The sequence below is a fragment of the Apium graveolens genome, chromosome 6 (genome assembly GCF_009905375.1).
Source record: "Apium graveolens cultivar Ventura chromosome 6, ASM990537v1, whole genome shotgun sequence".
Lineage (NCBI taxonomy): Eukaryota > Viridiplantae > Streptophyta > Magnoliopsida > Apiales > Apiaceae > Apium > Apium graveolens.
Window position 1 is genome coordinate 237,691,887 of NC_133652.1, and position 23,561 is coordinate 237,715,447.

Genomic DNA, 23,561 nt, shown 5'->3' on the forward strand with positions numbered 1-23,561 from the left:
AGAGGGAAGTTGGTGAAATTTTTGCAAGAAAATAGTGATGTATTTGCATGGTCAGCAGCTGATATGCCAGGCATAGACCCGGAGTTGATTATTTACAAGCTAAACGTGGATCCAAGCCGGAAGACAGTGAAATAAAAGAAAAGAAATTTTGCCCCGGAAAGACAAGAGGCTATAAAACAGGAAGTAGAGAAGCTCCTAGAGGCTGGTTTCATTGAGGAGATTTAATTTCCGGAGTGGTTAGCAAACCCTGTAATGCTGAAGAAGGCTAATGGAAAGTGGAAGATGTGTATAGACTTCATTGATCTAAATGATGCATGCCCTAAAGACTGTTTTCCATTGCCAAGGATTGATACTTTGATTGATGCCACTGCTGGGCAGGAGATGCTGAGTTTCATGGATGGATTTAGCGGATATAATCAGATTAAGATGCACAAGGATGACATTCCAAAGGTATCATTTATCACTGACTTTGGTGTTTATTGTTATCTTGTTATGGCGTTTGGTCTTAAGAATGCGGGAGCCACCTATCAAAGGTTGGTAAATAAAATTTTTAAGGATCTTATTGGTAAGACTATGGAAGTCTATGTTGATGACATGTTAGTCAAGAGTCTAGTAAAGACTGATCATATAACCCATTTGAGGGAAGCTTTTGAGATCCTGAGGTACCACAAGATGATGTTGAATCCTACGAAGTGCGCTTTCGGAGTAGGATCTGGAAAATTCTTGGGATTAATGGTCTCAAAGAGAGGAATTGAGGCTAACCCCGATAAAATAAAGGCAATCCTGGACATGGAACCACCAAAAACTGTCAAGGATGTTCAGAAACTCACAGGAAGGGCCGCTGCGCTAGGACGATTCATCTCCAAGTCAGGAGACAAGTGCTTGTCATTCTTCAAGTCACTAAAGAATATCAAAGACTTTGTATGGAATGAGGAAATCCAGAAGGCATTCGAAGAGTTAAAGAAGTATATGGCTCAGGCCCCGTTGTTGGGCAAACCATCTTTGAATAAAGTTTTATTCTTGTACTTGGCTGTTTCAGAGAGCGCCTTGAGCGCGGTGTTGGTTAAGGAGGAGCTAAAAGTCCAGAAACCCGTATATTATGTCAGCAAAATTCTGCTTAGTGCTGAATTGAATTATTCAACTATTGAGAAATTTGCTCTAGCCTTGGTAATGGCTTCGAGAAAACTGCGTCCTTACTTTCAGGCTCATCAGATTGAGGTGCTAACGAATCAGCCACTGAGAAATATCATTCACAGTCCCAAGGCAAGTGGGAGATTGATTAAGTGGGCAATAGAGTTGGGAGAGTTCGATCTCAAGTATAAGCCACGTACGGCCATAAAAGCCCAGGCACTAGCTGACTTCGTGGTGGAATGTACCATACCCAACCAAGAAGTCGGGGGGCAGGAAGATACCATACCTCAAGACAAGGGAGTCGATAATGGGGACAGAGAGAAGGATGATAAGGAGAAAGAATATTGGGTTCTCTATTTTGATGGAGCGTCAAAAACAAATTCCAGTGGAGCAGGGTTGGTTTTGCAAAGCCCTGATGGATTCTAAATTGAGTATGCTATGAAGCTAGACTTCCCAACCACAAATAATGAGGCAGAGTATGAAGCCCTGATTGCTGGCCTTGGTCTAGCTGGGACACTTAGAGTCAAGAACTTAAAGGTCCGTGGAGACTCGAAGCTGATCATATCCCAGGTAAAGGGAGAATTTGAGGCAAGGGATGATACGATGGCTAAGTATGTCCGCCTAGTAAGGGCTGTGATGACCCAATTTAATGAATGCCATGTTGAACACATTCCAAGGGAAGAAAATGCTAAGGCAGATGCGCTATCAAAGTTTGCTTCATCTGAGATAGAAGAAAGTTCGGGAAGTGTGTACTTCCGTGTTTTGAAGACATGAAGCATAGATGTTAAGCTTGTGGCTCCCATAGGCCTGAGGATGTCATGGATTGATCCTATCAAGGCTCACATTCAAACCGGTTGGTTGCCAAGTGATGCAACTGAAGCACGGAAGTTAACTGTTCGAGCACTAAGGTACTCTTTGATAGATGGGATTCTTTACAAAAGATCTTTCGTGGTTCCCTACTTGAGGTGTCTCAGGCCCGATGAGGCACGCTTGGCTCTTGAAGAAGTGCATGAAGGTATTTATGGACAACACTTGAGGGGCAGGGCCTTGGCTCATAAGATAACTCGTCTAGGCTTTTATTGGCCGGAAATGATGGCTGATGCCAAAGAATATGTGAAGAAGTACGACCGCTGTCAGAAGCATGCACCTGTTGTTAGACAACCTCCCGAGATGCTGACATCTATCAACTCGCCTATTCCCTTTGCTATGTGGGGGATGGATATTCTAGGGCCTTTCCCTATGGCCACGGCACAAAGGAAGTTCCTGATTGTAGCCATTGAATATGTCACTAAGTGGATTGAAGCCAAACCCTTGGCCAAAATCACAACTAAACAGGTTGCACAATTCCTGTAGGAAAACATTATGTGCCGATATGGAATTCCCCGTGTCCTAGTTACCGACAATGGAACGCAGTTTAACAACGAGGAATTCAAGAAGTATTGTGAAGAAAATGAAATTGAGTTACGGTTCACCTCCGTGGCTCACCCACAAGCCAATGGGCAAGCAGAAGTAGCAAATCGAATAATCCTGGATGGACTAAAGAAGAGGATCGAGAAGTCAAGAAATAATTGGGTGGATGAGATACTTCCCATATTATGGGCCTATAGGACTACTTGTAGAGTCACGACAGGAGCAACTCCCTTCATGTTGGCGTATGGGGCAGAAGCAGTAGTTCCAGTGGAGATATCACATTCCTCTCCAAGGATTCAGGCTTTCAATGCTGAGGAAAATGAGGAAGGACAAAGGTTGGCTCTAGACTTAATCGATGAAGTGCGAGATGAAGCACATGCAAAGATAGTAGAGTATCTGAAGAAGGCTTCATTCTACTACAACTTAAGGGTTAAAGAAAGGTTATTTAAACAAGGTGACCTAGTCTTGAGGAAGATAGAAGCTTCTGGGGTAGGACAGAAAGGGAAACTTGCCCCAAATTGGGAAGGGCCGTACAAAGTCAAGAGCGTTCAGGGTAGAGGAACCTACAAGCTGGAGACTATTGATGGTTTTGAAGTCCCGAGAACCTGGCATGCATAAAACCTGAAGGTTTACTACGTGTAAAATAGTCGAAGTATGATTTTCACTTGTCATTGTGACAAGTAGGTTTAAAAGCACCTTGAAGCTTTGTTTGCGTAGGATTTTTATTTTCTAGCTATTATTGATCAGGGTCAAACCCATATTATGTAAGGTTTTGGAAAACCAGACTTGAAATTGAAGAGTTCGAAATTATTTCAACATATGGATGTTTGAGTTGTGATAATACTTGTGTGGCCCATTAGGCCAAGTTTGAATATTAAAGTATCGGAAAAATAAAGGAGAGAGATGCGAATAAGGAAAGTAGCATATAAAATAACCCCGGAGGGTAATAAGTTTTAATACAAACAAAAGTCCAGACATAAGTTAAGGATAAAATTACAGAATAAAAAAACCACTCCTCCATGCGGGAGCCTTCATTCTCTTGCTCCTTATCAGCGCCTTCAGCATCCTTCGCAGGAGAAGCGGGAGGAGAGGCAGTGTTAGGATCCAAGATGCGATCATCTGGCTGAGGGGAGTTGAAGAGGGCATCTATGCTATCCTCCGACTCAGCCTGCTCAGGACTTATAAAGTCCTTAGGGTCGACTAAGCCCGGGTGCTTCTCAGAAACCGCCTTTACGGCCACATCCCATCCCTGAGTAAACTGTAGGGAATAAAGACCCTCATCATGAATCTCCATGAGATTCTTAAACTTGTCAGAATCCATGTAGTCATCAATGAGCTTATCCTTATCACTCCTAAGTTTCACCAGCTCGGAATGAGCCTTAGCCAGCTCCTCTTTCTTCGTGTCCAGCTTCTTCTCCAGGACCTTGGCTCTCTCTTCCCATTTCTTCATCTTCTTCTTAAACCCATCTGAGTTACCCTTCCAGGACCTAGCCTGGTGGATGGCCGCCTGGAAGTAGGTATTACTCTGCAAAGAAATATGTATGAGTTAGCACAAGTTCGTTGAAATACGAGAAAGTTGGGATTCAAATAAAAAGAGAAAAAAGAAAGTTACCACAACTTGGGCTTGAGAACCCAGAAGCTCAATAGTCTCGATATCACTCCCCGTAACAATGTCAGTAAAGTCGTGGGGAGTGATGGAATGGTACGACCAATCCTTAGCATGTTTGGTGGATCCAACCACCGTATCGCTCCTCCTGAAGCCCCAGTTAGGCCTGAAGGAATGTGCCTTAAGTGGAGGATCCACATCGTCCCCCAACTCGACCACCGGGACGTGGGGCTTTAGAAAAGAAGGACCGTCAGGTTTGCTCCTGGGGTCCTTGTTTAGCTTGGCCCTCTTTTGGCGGCCTGACTCCCCTTCCTTGGGCCTGTTGACATTATTGATGGCCTCGCAAGCTGAAAAAGAAAGATAGATAGAATATTAAATTGTAGGAGAGATAAAATGTTACAATTAAAGGGAAGGAAAAATGGTTATCCAGTTATAAATTTACCCTTATCACTGGCCTGAGAGAGACCAACTTTCTTCAGAGAAAACTCCTCTAAGAGGGTCCAGGTGTCTGTTTTCCCATCATCTGAAATTAAGGCTTGGTAGGCCACCTCCTCCTCATCAGATAATCTGATGCTACCTGGACTCCCATCTGACACTTTGCAAAAGGGCCTACGAAAGAGTGTGGCCCAATCACCCCCAGCCCAGTTCAGCCTCACAAACTCGTCCCTCCATTTGGGGTTATTCTCAACTATGGAATTACTATCAAAGATATGAGGGATTTTGGGCCGTTGACGAATTAAAACCCAACCTGGTTGACTCATGGAGCTATTATAGAATTGGAAAACTTTCCTAAACACAGCTACGAAAAGAGGAAAATTGTTTCTAAGACAAAGGACCATAAAACAGATAATGTTCCTCCAAGCGTTAGGAGGGAGTTGACAAGGGTTAATTTGTACATCAGCAAGTAAGCAAGGAATAAATTCATGGAATGGGAACCTGAGACCCGCGGTCAGGGCTCCTCGATAGATAAACAAAGTATCCCCCTCCCAATTACAAGTCCTATCCCCAAGGGCGGCTGGAGTAATCCTAAGGTGGGGTGGAAGTCTGTACAGGGTGTTCATGGACTCTATCCTACCATCTAACTCATGAAAGGTGTTACCATGATTATACGAATCTAACTCAAATAGAGAGGGATATTCATTACCTCTCGAGTTAATCATATCAAGTAGGGAAGTATATGGAGATTGAATTTGAATGTTTGTACCTCTCTTAGAGACATTCATCTTCTGCAAACGAGCCAAGTCACGATCCACCATTGATATGCTTCGGTTGAAGGCTTGAAACCCAGAAAAACCTGAGAAAGGTGGAGCTGCGGTGGCTGAGGTCGCCGGAAATCGCCTTCTCAAAGGGAGAATTCTAGAGAGATTTGTGAGAGAAAATGAGAAATGTGAAGTAAAGTGAGGATTCTCACTTCACACTACACTTATATAGGCGAAAAGCTCGGAATACGAGGCGTTTCTAGGCCCATTTAGCCAGGCCCAACCTAAAAGCCCATCTACTAGAAATATCAGGAATAATCTAGAAGCTCCTGTGGAAAATGAAGGGTCGAAAATCGACCAGAATTTTAAAATGGTTCGATAAGAGTCCTAATCGACAAAGAAGAAAATCCTAATCGATACTTCAATCGATCAAGAGGGAAGAAACCTATTAAGTTTGATCAGAGTCCTGATCGACGCCAAACAGGATCCTGATCGATACCTCATTCGAATAGAAGGAAAGAAATCCCCTAAGTTCGATCAGAGTCCTGATCGACCCCAAAAAGGATCCTGATCGATATCTCATTCGAGCAAGAAGGAAGAAAACCACTAAGATCGATCAGAGTCCTGATCGACACAGAAGAGGATCCAGATCGATATTTCATTCGATCAGAATGGTAGAAAGCCACCTAGTTCGATCAGAATCCTGATCGAAATCGATCAGGAATTCTGGTCGATTATGCCCATGTTTTAGTCGACTAGAGTGTCCCTTTGAAGGCCAGTTCGATCAGAGTCCTGATCGAAATCGACCAGGAATCCTGATCGATTCTGCATAGATCCTGATCGAAGATCCCGTCGACCAGAATGTTACTTCCTGAGCTAGTTCGATCAGGATCCTGATCGAAATCGGTCAGGAATCCTGATCGATTTTTTATACATCCTCATCGATAAATCCCAGAAAATTAGGGAAAAATCCAGAAATTAAGGATAAATCCCAGAAAATTAGGGAAAAATCCAGAAATTAAGGATAAATCCCAGAAAATTAGGGAAAAATCCAGAAATTAAGGATAAATCCCAGAAATTAGGGAAAAATCCAGAAATTAAGGATAAATCCCAGAAAATTAGGAAAAAATCCAGAAATTAAGGATAAATCCCAGAAAATTAGGGAAAATCCAGAAATTAAGGATAAATCCCAGAAAATTAGGATAAATCCCAGAAAATTAGCGAAAAACCCAGAACTTAAGGGAAAAATCCAGAAAATTAGGGAAAAATTCTTGGAAATTAAGATAATTCCTGAATTAAAGGAAAAATCGTTGTAAATGTGTAACTCGCTCCACACTTTACGCAAAAACGAAACTCTGTAAGGGAATGAATAGACTTAACTTATGCGAAACCTAATCAATGTTTCCCAAAAATTGGGGGGCAAATGATAGGGATAAATAAATCCTGATTGTATAATTAAATATTGCAAGGTGTGGGCTGCTAGGCCCAATAAGAAGATATATGACATTCAGACCAAGAAGGTCAACACATTGATCAGGCCTGATGGACCAGATCAGGCCTGATGGAACAAAGAAGGCCCAAAAGCCCTGATTATTTATTAATTTCTTAATTAATAAATAAAGGAGGAAAACAGCTATTAAGATAAGTCCTAGTGGGGATATAAATCCTTGTAGATTGGCCTTAAGGGGACCTAAAAGGATAAGGAATCAGTTTCCTACTATCTAGGACTCCAAAGTCAATTCTAACTATGAGACTTGCCCACCAAGTCTCCTATACCAAGTCCAATTCAAGGACTCTCAACATCTATATAAGGGGTCTCACCCCACACATCAGAACTACGTTTTTTTGGCTTGATTCTCTAATTCACAGAGATACGTAGGCATCTCGTAAAGGCAGAATTAAGCTACGAAACACGAGAGCAGCCATTAAAGGTCTTGAGCTCCCGAATCTTAGTAATAAATACAGCAAATAATAACCTTATTTTTTTATCCATAACACATTTTAAAATTAAAAATATGTATTGTGCATTTTTAATATAAATTTTTAACGTGAAAAGAAATTAATATATACAATCAACTTTTTAAAGAACTATATATAAATAGAATTGCTTATATATAAATAATCAATATATGTAAAACACATTTAGATATGATAGAAATATAAAAAGTCATGTATTTCGGTTTATTTCGAATTCGAAATGAGCACTTTACCCATTTTTCAAACCCATTATCTTATATATTAATTAATTTTAAAATTAAAAATATGTATCTTAGATATTTAATATAATTTTTTTTTGCATTAAAAGAAATTAAAATATATATACAAATACAATTAACTTATATATATAAACACTTATATATAAATAATCTATATGTTTACAACACATTTCGATAGGATAGAATTATAAAGAGTCTGTATATTTCAGTTTATATCGAATTCGAAAGGAGAACTTGACCCATTTTTCAAACCCGGTTGAATATACATCGTCACAATTAAAGTTTGCTAAAGTTAAATTACGAAATTTCGAGCACATAAACGCAACGAAAACAGTAATTAAAAACGTTCGAAACCTACCGCAGGATCCATGCGAAAAATAGATATTTAATTCGTAGATCAGATTGTTTACCTTAAGAAACTTTACAAATTGGTTGAATAATGGAGATCCAAATATTGTTTAATCACCACGCATCCCGCTCTCGCGATCTACGCTCAATCGGTATCGACATGAATGCTTGAACTCAAGGATTGGATGTGTACTAGCACAAACTTGTTTCTTCTTGCTCTCTCCATCTTCTCTCTTGGTGGCTAGGGTTTTAGTAAAAGTCTTGCACACAAAATCAGCCACACAAGAGATATTATATATAGAGTAGAAAAAGAATTATAACTCTTAACTAATTAGGAGTTATTATTAATTCGAAATTCTTATTTGTATAATAATTAAGTCACACTTAATTATTTAACAACTGAATTTCATAATTGATATTAGTAAATTCGAATATCATTATTTATCTAATTAATTAAGTCGATACTTAATTAATATAAATAATTCGAACTACTTTAATTTAATTTAAATCCAATTTAAATTAAATAATCCTTCAAGCATTCTTTGTGTGTGACCCTATAGGTTATTATTACGTTGGCAACGAATTTTAAATCTAATATAAAATCGTAAACAATGAGCGGCATCTAGTAATACATCATTGTTACCCAAGTAATAATAATTGAATCGATGATCGATTAAACCTTTCTTGAATAATGTACAATGTAATATAATCCCTTTAACCAAATATTATAGATTAAACTAGAGGCATGTAATGTGTCATCCTCATCATGGTATAATCCAAGTTTCTTTGATCAATGAGTAGACTATCATATCAAATCAACATTTGAGCGTGACCATGCATTTCATAGTCTAGCTCACACAAGAGGCCAATAATATCACTCCTAAAATAGGAGGGTTAAATCACATCTAGATCATTCATATTTCTCATAAGATTCATAATATACCCAATGTCCACTTTTATCATTACCTAGTCAAAACTTTTAATGGAATCAATGTATATTAATTCTCATATAGAAATATAATGACTTTAGGTTTAAGGACCATTACATCATTTTTACTGTGAGAATTACTTATGATACAACAGACATGTAGAATCTCATATCAGGTCTGTCCAGCACCATGTACATTTACATATGCTTGTATTTTTTACTTTAGTATCACTATACCTATGATCAATGAGATGTGTTCATCAGTCAACAAACACACCAGTCTTAATGCATTATTATTGTCCCTTAATAATAATACTCGACTAGGGACCTTTAGGAATATTGATACTATTCTCATAATCTCATTTCTAAGTCACGTACTTAAAGATATAAAATTACATATCATATTCCAAGGACATTTATTAGTCTAACATTTATATCATAGTAAATTAAGAATTAATAAATTATAAAGGGAATAATCGATAGAACATAAACATTAATAATCCAAATGTCTTAAACTAAAACATCATAGTGTTGTCTCTAGGGCACACACACTAACATAAGCCACTAAAACATTCATTAAAAACTTAATTAAACATAATATTAAAATTAATTAAACAACTGTTGGGCTACCCCAACAGCCTTCTGCAACTCCTCTCCATCTTTCAAAAACCAAGCAGTCTAGGTGCTCCAGATCAGATCTCCATCTCCTCAGCCAAACCCTGACCATCACCAGCTCCTTCCAGGACTCCAACCGCCGGCAAACCAACCATAATTTCCAGCCCAGCCAAATTAGCACCAGCAACAACCCCCTTCTACATCATCTTCCTCATCATTCAAACCCAAAACTAACCCTTAAACTTGTTCACCATTCACTTCTGCATTATGAGGCAGCTCCTCTTCCTGAGGATCAAAAACCTCATCCTCTAACACTGCTAGCTCAATTTCATTCGGCCTCACTGCTCTAAACCTCTGATCAATGCTTCACAACCCCATATCCAAGTACCAGAGTTCCTCAATTCTACCAAAATCCTCTTCCACTATAACCATTCTATTTCAGTGATTTGCGCCATAATCAACAATATACGCAGCTAACTCATTAGCCTCTCTATCTACCAGCCTCAACTCATACTTATAGTTTTTATCCGCCTTTCTCTGATTGAGTTGCCATATCACTTGCTCATACCTTGGTCTCCCTCCCACCACTGTCGAATTAAACAACTCCCAGTAAGCATCAATATGGCCAGTCTCAAGAATAAGCTTTTTATAGCCCTGAAATAAGCTTCCTTAAGACCTTCTATAAGATCATGAAACTAGTTCTCTCTCTGGTCCTCAAACCCTAAAGACCCCCAGTCATATGCAGAATGACCCCCACCGAGTCTCTAAAAACAGCCCCAATACCTGAGTGTTTTCCATCAGGCAAAGCTTTCTGAAAGATGAAACTGTGCACATTGCACTTCACAACTCCTTTACTAGGAATTATCCACCTAGCATTGACATTGACGTTCTCCTCTTTCATTAATCTACCTAGATGAAGAACTATTACAAAAACCCTAAAACACTCATTTCCCTTAACTGTACAATTTTGATCTGAACTGAGACTCTTGATATGTTCATTTGTATGCAGAAAACCCCTTTATATACTATTGCCAGGTGCATCCCCTAGACTGTCATAATGACTCTACAGCCTCCAAAACTACTCCCCCAAGAAAATTTTTACACTTCCTAGAGGGAATCTTAATCTTTTCAGTTTCCCCAAGCAAACCCCAAAAAATCATTAAAGCTCTACTCACAAGTAATTATGCCTATTAAACTCTATCAATATAAGAAACTTCACTAAACACCCAAAATTAAAATTGCACCACAAAGAACTTTATTTAATAATATCTAAATTATTTAAAACACTCTTCTTTTTACATGCCCATCTGCCAAACTATTCCAATTTCTGTTAACGTGCCTTAACTGAACTCCCAATCGAATTTCATTCCAAAGCTTCTCCTGAATTACATCCATATCCGACTACTTAACCATCTTCAAATTATCCGAGAACACTAGAATGTGACTATTTTCCCGAATGCTATCTTTCAATAATGAAAATAACACTTCTAATGTATAGCATTCTACATCATAAATAATATACACAGTTGTAGGACCAACAAATTACAGTAAGACTTCCCTTGTTGCAGATTGAATCACACCTCCAATTCCAGCCAGAATCTTGCCTTTATCATCCTTTTTATGCTGCCATCTATGAATGCCACAACATCAACATTGTACTTATTAATCAAATCCCACCGTGAATCCTTTTCACTTGATGTAACCACACCCATTGGATTATGAATCCACCAAGCAACTCTTTTTTGCTAATAATTCCATTAGCAATACCCCACTCCAAAGTTTTTCTTTGAATCAATGTAAATACTTGTTTACAATGTGGACTTTTAAACTCAAAAATACAATGATTCCTATGCAACCAAATAGTCCAAAGATTAGATATCAATATACTAGACCATACTCCCTTGAGATTTACCTGTTGGAAAATATTCATGGACTTCCACATGGAATCCATGTCTTCAATTTAAACACTGGCATTTAACCCCCACCATCTTAATACCAGAAACCAAATCTTTTTAGAAAACATGCACTTCCAGAACAGATGAACTTGATCTTCTTGTTCCAGACCACACAAAGCACACAACTTACAATCACTGCAATCCTTTATTCTATTAGCTAACCACAATTTAGTTGGCACTATTCTTGAATGCACTTTCCAAAAAAAATAATTTTACAATCTCAGGGACCTTACATTTCCACATAAACTCTCAATGAACATTACAAGGCCTAGTGACTTCATCACTTAATAAATCATAAGCCATTTTGGCATTAAAAGATTCCATGATTGGAACCCAAATCAACTTATCCTTCCCAACAGCTAGCTGAATTGAATCCACTATCAAACTCAACTCTCTCAATTCATCTATTTCCCAACTTCGTAACTTTCAAGTCCAAAAAACTTTTCCACTCCTGTCATAACAGTCCCAAAGGGTTTTGAAAATGCTTACTTCTTTATACTTTAACTTGGAAATACCATACAGCCTCAAGAACTTATCCATAATAAAAGTGTCCTGAAACCATATATCCTCCCAAAACAGTGCCGAGTCTCCATCACCAATTACCCATTTCAAACTTCTTGAGCTCAAATATCCTGTCTCACCAAGACTAGAGACTGCCTTTAAAATATCTTGCACCAACACTGAACTATCTTTATGATTTACCAAACTTTTTAATCCTTCACCCTTATAACAGCCATACTTATCTCTAATCCACACATTCCATCCCAACTTTCTATCTGCTTGCCACTTATACCACCATTTACACAGCAATACCAAATTTCTATGATGTAGAGTGGTTAAACTAAGACCACCCTCCCTTTTGGATTTGCATATAGAGCTTCATGCTTTAAGGTGCATCTTTCTACAACTTATTCCTTCCAATCCTGACTGATCTCCCCAAAAGAAATCCCTTCTAATTTTCTCTAGCTGATTACAGACCCATACTGAAACTTTTTACAAAACAAACCAATAGACTGGGAGGCCAAGTACCTACTTTGCAACCCAACTACCCTGCAAAATACATCAAATCCTTCTCTGGAATATGACAAGAGTAAATGAAACTTTTTTGAAAATTTATTTTCAAACCAGAGAGCAGCTGAAAGCACTAAAGAACCCTCTTAATTCCCCAAATGGATCTAACATTTCCCTGCAAGAACACTATAGTGTCATCAACATACCGCAGATGTGTGATACACTTACTTGCCTTACCCAATCCTTCAATCAACCCAATTTCACTAGCTTTGGTAATCATTTTAGTCAAAACCTCTCCTGCAATGTTAAAAAGCATGGGTGATAAGGGATCACCTTGCCTCACTCCATTTTTCATTTTAAATTCCGAGGTAGGGGAACCATTCACCAAAATAGACAATCTAATTATCTTAAAAAGGCCTTTCATCCATTAGACCCATCTTCTCCCTAGTCCCATCAACTCCATTGTTTTGAATAAAAAATTCCAATTCATAGGGTCAAAAGCTTTTGCAAAGTCTAATTTCAAAATCAGACCTCTGCTCTTCATAGATCTTATGGAGTGATAAAACTCATTCACTACAAAAATACTTTCAGCTGCTTACATTCCTTTTACAAAACCAAACTGGCTCAATCCAATTAACTTGTTATCTACAGAACTGAGTCTAGAAGCCAACATTTTAGTCAGGATTTTTGCTGAACTGTTGATGAGACTTATTGGTTTAAAATCACTCAGTTTATAAGGCACGTTCACTTTTGGAACCAAAGTTATGAATGAGGAATCAAAACCCTTAGGAAGTATACCTGAATTAGCAAAAAAATTGAACCCTTCCAGAACTTTGTCTTTCAGATAAGGCCAAAATTCCTTAATATATTTCATATTGAAACCATCAGGGCCAGGGGCTTTATCATTACTGAAAGACTTTAAAGCCAATTTTAACTCCTTCAAACCAAAATCTCTTCCTAAGAAATTCACTTCCTCCTCACTTAATCTTTTTTCTATCATAGAGTCCAACTCAAATAATACTATATTCTGTGAATTATAGATACTTTTGAAATACTTAAAGAAAGCATAACTAACCTTCTTTTGATCATTCAACACCTTCCCTCCACCATAATTTTTTCAATTTTATTTCTGCACTTTTGCTTCTGGATTACCTTATGAAAAAACTTAGTGTTTCTGTCTCCTTCTAAGTTCCACTTCAGCCTTGCCTTTTGCCTTAACATAGATTCCCTCTTATTATAACATGCATTCAAATCTGTGTTATATTTGAGAACTTCAACTCCCCAAGAGTGATTATTATCAAAACACTCTAGTCTGTCTTTTAATTGCTCAATCTCAACTTCTAACTTACCCTTAGCCCCCTTACACCATTGCTTCAAACCTATTTTAAAATTCTTCAACATAACTTAAAAATTTTCTTGACATCCACTCTCCTGATATTGTTTCCAGAAGTTCTTCATTTCTTGTCTAACCCCTTCCTCCCCTAGCCACCAATTAAAAGCCCTGAAAGATTTAGGGTCACTTCTAGCTTTCTTTGCACTACAGAATAGGTTTATGATCATATATCACTCTATTCAATGCAGATACTTCCCAACTTTCCATAGAAAACCAGTTGTCATTTACTAAGAATCTGTCCAACTTACTACACTTTCCAAAAGGACCAAACCAAGTAAAGTTTTCATTGATAAGCACAATATCACAAAGATTATTGTCCCTAATAAAAGCCTTAAACCCCAAAAGATCCGCTCTCTTATACTTGCAATTTGCACTCTCACTATCATCCTTGATACTATTGAAATCTCCTACAATACAAATCATTTCACTAGCTGCAAGTCTCAAAACTTCTGTGAGCTCTCGCCATAAGGTTTTTTTACTCTGTAGGTTCAATGGCTCATACACATTAACCATATTTAAAATTTCACCAATAGCTATGCATTTAAGTTGAGTCCACTGGCAGGTCTTACTAGAAGCCACTCCCAGTCCCTGACAATACAACTTATCCCAAGCTAAGACTAACCCTCCTGACATACCATCTAAGTTGTGTATCAACCAACCAACTTGATCACTATTCGAAAATGTACCCTCCCAAAATTTATTCCAGTGTACACATTTTGTTTTCTGAACACACAAAACATTAATCTGTTTCTCTCTAATCCTTTTAAGCACCAGTTCCTTATCACCTACTACTGTTAAACCCATCTGCTTAACACATTCCACTATTTCTCTAGCAACCTCTTCCTTTGATTTTTTTTTTTCTGAAATAGTTTCCAGATCACCTTCAAACCCCATGCAAGGTCCCAACCTCCTATTCTTTCCGAATTTCCTTTTATTACCTAATTTAAGACACCCTTTCAAATCAAAAGGATTCCTAAACTTTTTACACTTTTTCTTTGGTCTAGATTATCAATTCCTATACAAAGAGATCCATGAGATTGATCAACTGTGCCCACAATCTCTGAGCAAGAAGATTTTGCCTCTAATTCTTCCTGACAAGAAGAATCAGAACTTAAATGTGTACCTCTATTAAGTTGCACAAAATCCATCCTTGGATCTCCTTCCAGAACCTCTGCACCCATCAAACACAATTTACCATCAACCAACTCCTTCAACTGTGAAGAAGGCACCATCTGAGGTTCATCTAATGCCTTTTCTAAATTCAATTCTACCAAGCTTAAAGCTACAATACCCTTATTTTCAATATCTTCAACAACTGAGTAAGACCCATCCACCTCTCTAGAGTCTCCCTTTTTTTCCACATATGATTTTTTATCCTTGAAGTCCATATTCTTACTCTTTTCTTTAGTAGCAATTCCAAAACACTACTAGAATCATACATAGGTTTAATTCTATTCTTTAACTTTTCCAACCCTGTCACCTCTACAAACTTGACTGGAAATTCATTTTTTCTTCAATGTTTTCTAACCTATTAGTAGAAAGAAAGATAACCAGATCAAAAAACTCACTTTCCCCATCCTTCTGATATGACCAACTTATCCAATCCCCTATCCATCTGGTGTAGCCCTTTAGATTTTCTTCTAACCACGCATACATAAGAATCCCATACGATTGCAACCAAACTGTCCTTGTAATAATTAAATCTTTTACATTAAAATTTCTTAAACCACTAAACCATCTATTGAATGTCTCACTGCCAATATCCTCCCAACTCTTCTCACTCATATATGCAAGCAAATATTTCCTAGAGGTTAAACCGATCACATTGACCTCCAAAACTCCTTCTGCCCTTATTTTACTCTGCAAAGACCTATCCGTTTCTTCAACTTTAGAATAAGCAACCTTAGTATCAAATAAGTGTAACACCCCCAGATCCGGGGTCGGGGATCCGGGTTGTCACGGTCTTTCTTTCCACAATATCACTTCACTTAATTAATAATAAATAACCTTATGCTGTGACCCCACACTAACACACACCACAATCCGTTATAGTCTCAGAGATGAAATTGAAATAAGTACAAGTCTTTGAATCCACAATTTAAAAGTTATTACAACCCAAAATGATTACTTGATAAATTTACAGTTAATTGCCATTATCTGCCACAAGTTATAATTATACATAATTGATTCTCAAAAGTAGATGGTCTGATCTACAATAGATCTACCTCTGCAGCTATAGCAGCTACAACAACAACGGGAAGACGCGGGACGCTTCCCACGCGCTTGCGCTGGGTCTGCTGGAGTCTGGCCATCTTTCCTAACTGTTGTTGTGTGATGAAGAAATAAAGCAAGGGTGAGCAGCAAGCCCACCAAAATAATATGTATAATGATTTACAATATATGAGCCTACTCATAATACTCATGAAAGTCTTGGTCAAAAGAAATGAACCAAGTTTGATATCTTAATGCGATGAAGTCGCAAAATATTCAGTATATATACACATATACTTTTCAAAATATTGGAAGTCCTCTTCTATGCATAATATACACAAAGTCCCAGTGTATAACTGTATAAAAAATATCGTTGCAAGGTGATCTCATATATCTAACCTTGTCTCAACGTTTTTCTGAAAATCTTTGTCATTCATAAGACAATTATTAATTAGATATAAGTTTAAAAGATGAGGTTACCAAATACCCCAATATACTTATATCTTTCCCAATACTACTTGAACTACCACCGTTCAAGTTATAATCAGTTTCAAAAGTTCATCACATAGATGAGACAACAAGACAAGATTTGAATAGATTCAATCTTTGAAATATTATTGAATGAAATAAAGTTACGAGATACTTTATTTAGTCCCGATATATATATATATCCACATATATATATCTCTTAAACATTTCCTGGAACCTCTGTTATGTAAAGTATGAACAGAGTTTGAAACATCCAATGAATTTTGGAAAGGAAAAGAATTTTGGCATAAACCCGATATCTCGCTGATCAGGCAAAGATACCAATAAGTAACCTTTTCTACTGTAGATAGATGAATTCCTCACCGGTCATCACCCTGGCCGCATTAGGACCTCGCGCTAGACCGTACCCCGGCCCCTCACGCGTTGATGGACTGCCACCCAGCCACTTACACAATAATAGACCGTACCCCGGCCTGTCGCTTATGCCGACTCAATGAGATGGGCTTACTTCCCGAACGTTGGGCAAGTAATCAATTCATTTACCAAATCTGCAACCTCGTTGCGAATATAAAATACACCACAGAGCCGGATTCCCCAGGTTTTGAGCGAGTATTTAAATCCCCTTTAAAAAGGAAGATCTTAAATATAAAAATGAGTTTTGGGATCCGCTCTGACTTTTAAAAATCATTTTGAAGACTCGAAAACACTTTAAAGAGTGTTTGGAGTAAGGCTGATTTAATGAAGTAAATCAGTCCCCAGAATATTAGAAAATATCTGAATATTATTATTTAAATAATATTCCCATAAAGAATAGTCTTTATAAAAATAATTGAAGTAGAAGTATTAAAATTTATACTTGAAACGAGTATTAAATAACCAAAGATATACTTATATGAAAGTATTATCTTTATTTGAATAATCGAAAATAAGTTTGATTATTTACACCTTATTCTTTAATAAAATAAAGAATATATCTCAGCAAATAATCGGAGTCATAGATCCTCAAATGAATATTCAAATAATATTCAATAAATAAATAAAAGGAGTCATAAGTCCTCGAATGATATTCGAAATAATATTCAATAATAAATAAAGTTTAAAGTTATCGAATAAACCTTATTCGATTAATAGTTTGGAAAACTATAACCATATATAAATAAATATATATATATATATATCCATATCCATATATATACAAAATCTACTCGGGATCCTCGACTCCCGGTTTTAGAAAATATTTTCACCTTTGGGTCCCTATACTAAGGGTATACGCAAATACCGCTTATCTCTAGCATAGGTATTATGCAACGAATAAGCATATATATATAGCAAGAATACGAAACAGGCATGCATATATATATATCATAGCAGCATGCTTCAATATATTGCAACATTTGCTAATTAATCAACATGCATCTATCGCAAGATAATGCAAGTACATATATACATCACAACAACAGTATAACGGGTAGAAAACTTGCCTGAGCGACTGGGGTTACGAATGGCTCGGGACGAGTCTGGTAACCTATAAACAACAAGTAAGTTGGAATTAAACCAAAGTCACTTGTAAATCTATACTTTAACTAACTTAGACTCTAACGCTTGTTTTGCGCTCACTGATTCGCTTAAGCCACTCGGGTACCCTCGGCTCCACCATTTTTAATAATTTAACCTTTACGAGTTTTAAAGCGATTCCTTCGCGAGTGTCTTACCAACTGCCTAACACACTTACCATAAATGTTTCATACATTAATTAACCCTTTTTGGTCTTTAACCTATGTTTCGAAGTAAGGCGAGGGAAAAAGTTTCGTTCGCGAAACGCCGTTACTTGAAACGGTCGTTTCTCCTAAACCGTGCATCGGAATCGAACGAACTACATATCAAAACGAAGCTCGTAACATGAACTATCTAATCATGGCAATGGTCAAAACCTAGCAGTGAGTTCAAGGGTTCTGATCTTAAGAACAAAAACAGTCTACGGTAAATCGGGCATTACGACGGCTATGTTTACGCGATTTTCCAATTTTATACCATTCAATTCCATCACCAAACAACCCCAATCCCTTCATACAATCAAAGTCCATCCATATCACATCCTAACAGCCCCAAAACTCAATATTATGAACTTTATACTACCCTCAAACATGAACTAAAAGCTATACTTAAGTTCATTAACCAATAATCAAGATTTACAACTTCAAACTCATTACAAATCCAACCACACTCTAAGTATACAAGGATCATGCTCCTCATGAATTATAACAATCAAAACCATTCCTAATAGTCAAAAGTAAAGCTAGGGTTTGAAGTTTTATACCTTCTTGAAGCTTTTAATCAATGAAAGATCCTTGGAAAGCCCATGGAAGCCTTGATCTATGCTTAAGCTACCTTGTCCTTACAAATAAAATCAAGAATCAAAAATTTGTTCTTGAAAGTTACTATTCACCCTAAACTTTTAGGAATTGATTAACTAGGTAAACCTTGGATTCTTGGATCCAAACTTATAGCATAACTAAGTTATGAATTATGGAAGCTAAAGAAACAAACCTTATAATTTTTGAAGGTGTGTAGCTTGAGTTTTTTGAAAACTCCTCCTTGTTTTTCTTGAAAAGGCCGAGAGCAAGATGAAGAAGAAAGAGAGATTTTTGTGGTTTTGCTTTGATTTGATTTTTGGTTGGTTGTTTTTGTTTTGTTTTAGGTCAATTACCCATTTACCCTTTATTTTGTGTGGCTAATATTCCACCACATTTCCTTCCCTCTTATGTCATGCTTGCATCACTTTGTGATGTCATCACCCCTCCTTTGTCCTCTTTCTATTGGTTGGATGACATCATCCCCCACTAATCCCTTTGATTAGCTTCTAATTGTTTGCCTAATGACCGCTGATCTGTTATACGGTTCGCTTAACTTTCGTTCTCGTTTCTCGTTTGAAGGATCATACCCGGGATCTTATTACTTAGGTTCCCTTAACCTTTCTCAATACATTATATTCCTTTTTATGATCCTCTATTATAATCCTTTAATTTAAATCCTTTTTATCCTGTTACCTTATACTCAAATCTCTCCGTATCTTGTGGATTTCCGGGAAAAACTAAAGTGTTCGGATTTGGATTCTGACGATCTTTACATACACTTATATCCCATATAAAGTACTAATAAAATCTCAGAATATCCATATCAGAACCCCTACATAGTGTGGCACGAAAAGTTTTCTCATTCAGCAAAAACACTATTCATAAGGGTTTCAAAAATTTCCAAAAATTGGGGTTATTACAGTCTCCCCTCCTTAAAAGGATTCCGTCCCGGAATCAGATAGAAATGAATAGGGATACTTTCTTAGTATTGCACTTTCTAACTCTCAAGTAAATTTTCCCACATTGTGGTCCTACCACCAACTCTGCCTAGTTTGATAATCCTTCTCCTAAGCACTTGTCCCTTTTCGATCTATAACCCTTTCTGGTTGCTCCCTATAGGGTATGCCTGGTCGCATGCCTATGCGCTCATATGCCCCTATTTATCTGGCATCCGAATTACATTTTCTTAACATTGATACGTGAAACACGTTACGACCTGCTACATGTTCGGGGTTAGGGCTAGCTCATATGCTAACTTCCCAAACGTCTTAATATATCCAAGGGTCCAACAAATTGTAGTCTTAGCTTTCCTTTCTTTCCGAACCTCATCAATCCTTTCCAAGGGGTACCTATAACATTACTAGGTCCCCTATTTCATACTCTTTATCCTTTCGTGTCAAATCAACATACTTATCATGTCCATCTTGGGCTACTACCAGCCGTCCTCTGATTAGATCTATCATATCCTTGGTCCTTTGGACTACTGCGGGTCCGAGCATCTTGCGCTCTACAACTTCATCCTAACATAAGGGAGATCGACATTGTCTTCCCTCAAGGATCTCATAAGACGATATCTCAATACTGACATATGATCTATTGTCATAAGAAAACTCAATCCGCGTTATGTGATCATTCAAATTTCTTTCAAGTCTATTGCACAGACTCTCATTATAGCTTCTAGATTTATAGCTTTTGCTTATTAATACCCATTCTTTTCCAGTTCGTAATCGCTACTACCTTCCGTTCCTAATATTATACTGGTTATACTTTTTCTCGCTAGCGTTCTATAACCTTTTAATAACCACGTCAACCTTAGTATCACGAATGTGTTCCCATTCCGCATACTACCACCACTTTATTACTCCTTTTTCAGTTGTTTCTATTTTCCAAAGTTTGATTAATCATGTAGAAGTAAAGGAATTTGTTGAGAGATCACTATGATCATGAACACTTGTTATATCGCATAGTTAGTACAGAAGGTGGCCAGCCTTTAGTACTTGACAAGCAATTAAACAATAGTTGGTATCCTACTAGGCTTCTATCACACAGATAGACAGTCATTCGGCAATACCTCCCCTTCTGGAAGGGTTGTTCTTCTCAAATTACATGAAATGAAAAGAAGAGAAAAGAACGAACTGAAGAGAATTGTATATATGAAAAAAAATATACTGCCACAAAATATCTGGCTTGGAACCTACCTCTGAACTATAGAGGTTTGTCATAGAAGAACAAAACATATATGTATTTATATCAACATCAAGTATTATAGCATCGCATTTCACGTGCCTAAATATTTTCGCTATCCCGTCCATCATTCTATGGACCCATGCTCTTCCTCGAGCTTATACACAATCACCTTTGAAACTCCCTCGATTCCGAAAATCGAACCTGGGATCTCATTCTAGATATCATCGTTACTAGAGTTCTATGCTTGCACCGCAACCTTCCTCGTATAATAATACGACTCTCTATTGGTAAGAAAGAATAAATATACAATAGGTAGATACTCTACTTAATTAGTCTATCAATGATAACTTATACACTACCATGACCCGATTAGTGGTACTCAATCTCAACACCCATTCCAATACAACTCTCACGGTTGTAATCAGCGCAATACTCGCAGAATCATTGCTGCCTTACTATGGTCCACCACTGACCTACTGTAGTCATTCATTTTCCATGAAGTCTTAATAGCTAACCATACGGAGTCCATACATCTCGTATCTAATTCTCCTAAGGAGTTAACATAACCACCAATCACAATTCATGAAGGACACTCCAAACTCTGACGTACTTTCATGACATGAAGCAGATAAAATTACAGAAGAGTTTCAATCAAAGCAACGATAGCAGGTTAATACCATTTTTAATCATATGCCTTAAATAGAAGACTTAACTCAAAGGTTCGTCTAGTCCTTTTTGAAACATGGTCCTGGCTTATCTCAAGATAGGACCTTCTAAGATAGATAGCCCGTTCATGGCGATTACACGAATTAAACCTTTACCAACTACTATTACGGTTGGGTATTGCACAGTCATCAGAAGGGATGTCAATCTTCCAAACCATAATACAACCTTCACAGTTTTAACCATCATCACTGTATTCTTTTGGCACAAGCGCCTATAATTATCCTCTTACCTTTAAAGTGTCGGCCACCTCTTTGGCCTTTCCTGATAGTAAAATTTCCTTACAGTCAATGTCACTTTAACCATCTCCAAATAAATTTTCTACCTTATTTCAATCACAGCTTATGTGAAAATGCTTTCCTTAAAATCTGATGAGTAAAAAAAAAATCACCATTTTTCCATAAGTTATTGCCTCAGTCTTTAGAGGTTAATCACTGTCATGACTGACTCTCAATCATAATTAGAACATCTTTTATCTTAAGTCCTAATTGCCCTGAATAATTTCGACCATTACTGGTTCGATCCATACTTTCTCGTGGTTTAACACGTGCCCCACTTGGCAACATCATAATTACGTCATATTTCCTTTATCAACATTTCTATTCTTGAAAATTTTGAATATTACCTTTCTCCTTATAAAACCTCTAAGGTTATCCTTCAATCGTTCCTCCAGTATTCCCTAGATACAGGGCATATCACAATACCATTTACTAATAGTAGAACCATTGTCTATATACTTCTGCAAAATTTCTCCACTGATTCTTAAAGGTTGTTGTTACCTTAACCCTTTCCCAATTATACTGTCAAAACTCATACTGTCCCTATTAAGGGTGACATGCCAACCTTTATGCAGTCCCCTAGGATTCATTTTAAGTTACCAATGTTCTATCCTTAATTCCACCTTTAAAAAGGTACCTGCATCCTTCCACGAATAAATCAAGTCATATATCCCTGATAAGGGTATCTTATTCAATCATTCCCACCTCGATAGTCTATACCGAATTTCACAATAACATCTGTATACAACATGAGGTCAATCCACATGGCCTCCAAAAGATAAAAATGGTTATCCGCTTTTCTTTCCTGATTTGGTAATGATCACATGGATGATCTAGAAGATATTGGTCGTGTTCAACATGAACTTCTTCTTAATAATTCCTTATTTACTTTTGTTGTTTATCTCAACAGTCATCTCAATGTTGGGATATCTTTCATATCTGGCGTCTCCCTTTCTGGGTATCATGCCACCGGTCTTACACTTTACCTTCTTGAAGGTCACTTCCTTCATCCAATTTTCTTAATTTCTTACTTTCTTGTCTCCTCAGTCTATCCGCGTCTCATTATTTATCCTTCGAATTATCTCAAGGTTTCCTCGAATCTTCCCAACTTACAGGGGATAAAATATATGTATCTCTTATACCTTCAACCATCAATTTAACTCATGGTGAATCACTCTCATCCGGACGATTATATACTTTTCTATTTCTATTTCTACGAGTCTTTAGGGTTTCCTCATACCCAACTCCCTTATCATTCCTCAAACTCTCTTGCCTTTATATTCCTTTCTCTTATCGTTATTTCATGAACCAACACAACATAAGCATTGATTTCAAACATCCCGTCATTCTGGATTCGTGTCTTCAGAACGAATCTTGATAACTTTTACAACTTAGATTCATAATTCATCATACTCGTCTGCCTTTGTTCTGGCTCTAAAGCTTTTACACTCTCTCCATAACCTTGGGAATTACTTTCCCGAAAATAATTGGCTGAACTTTAATCAGT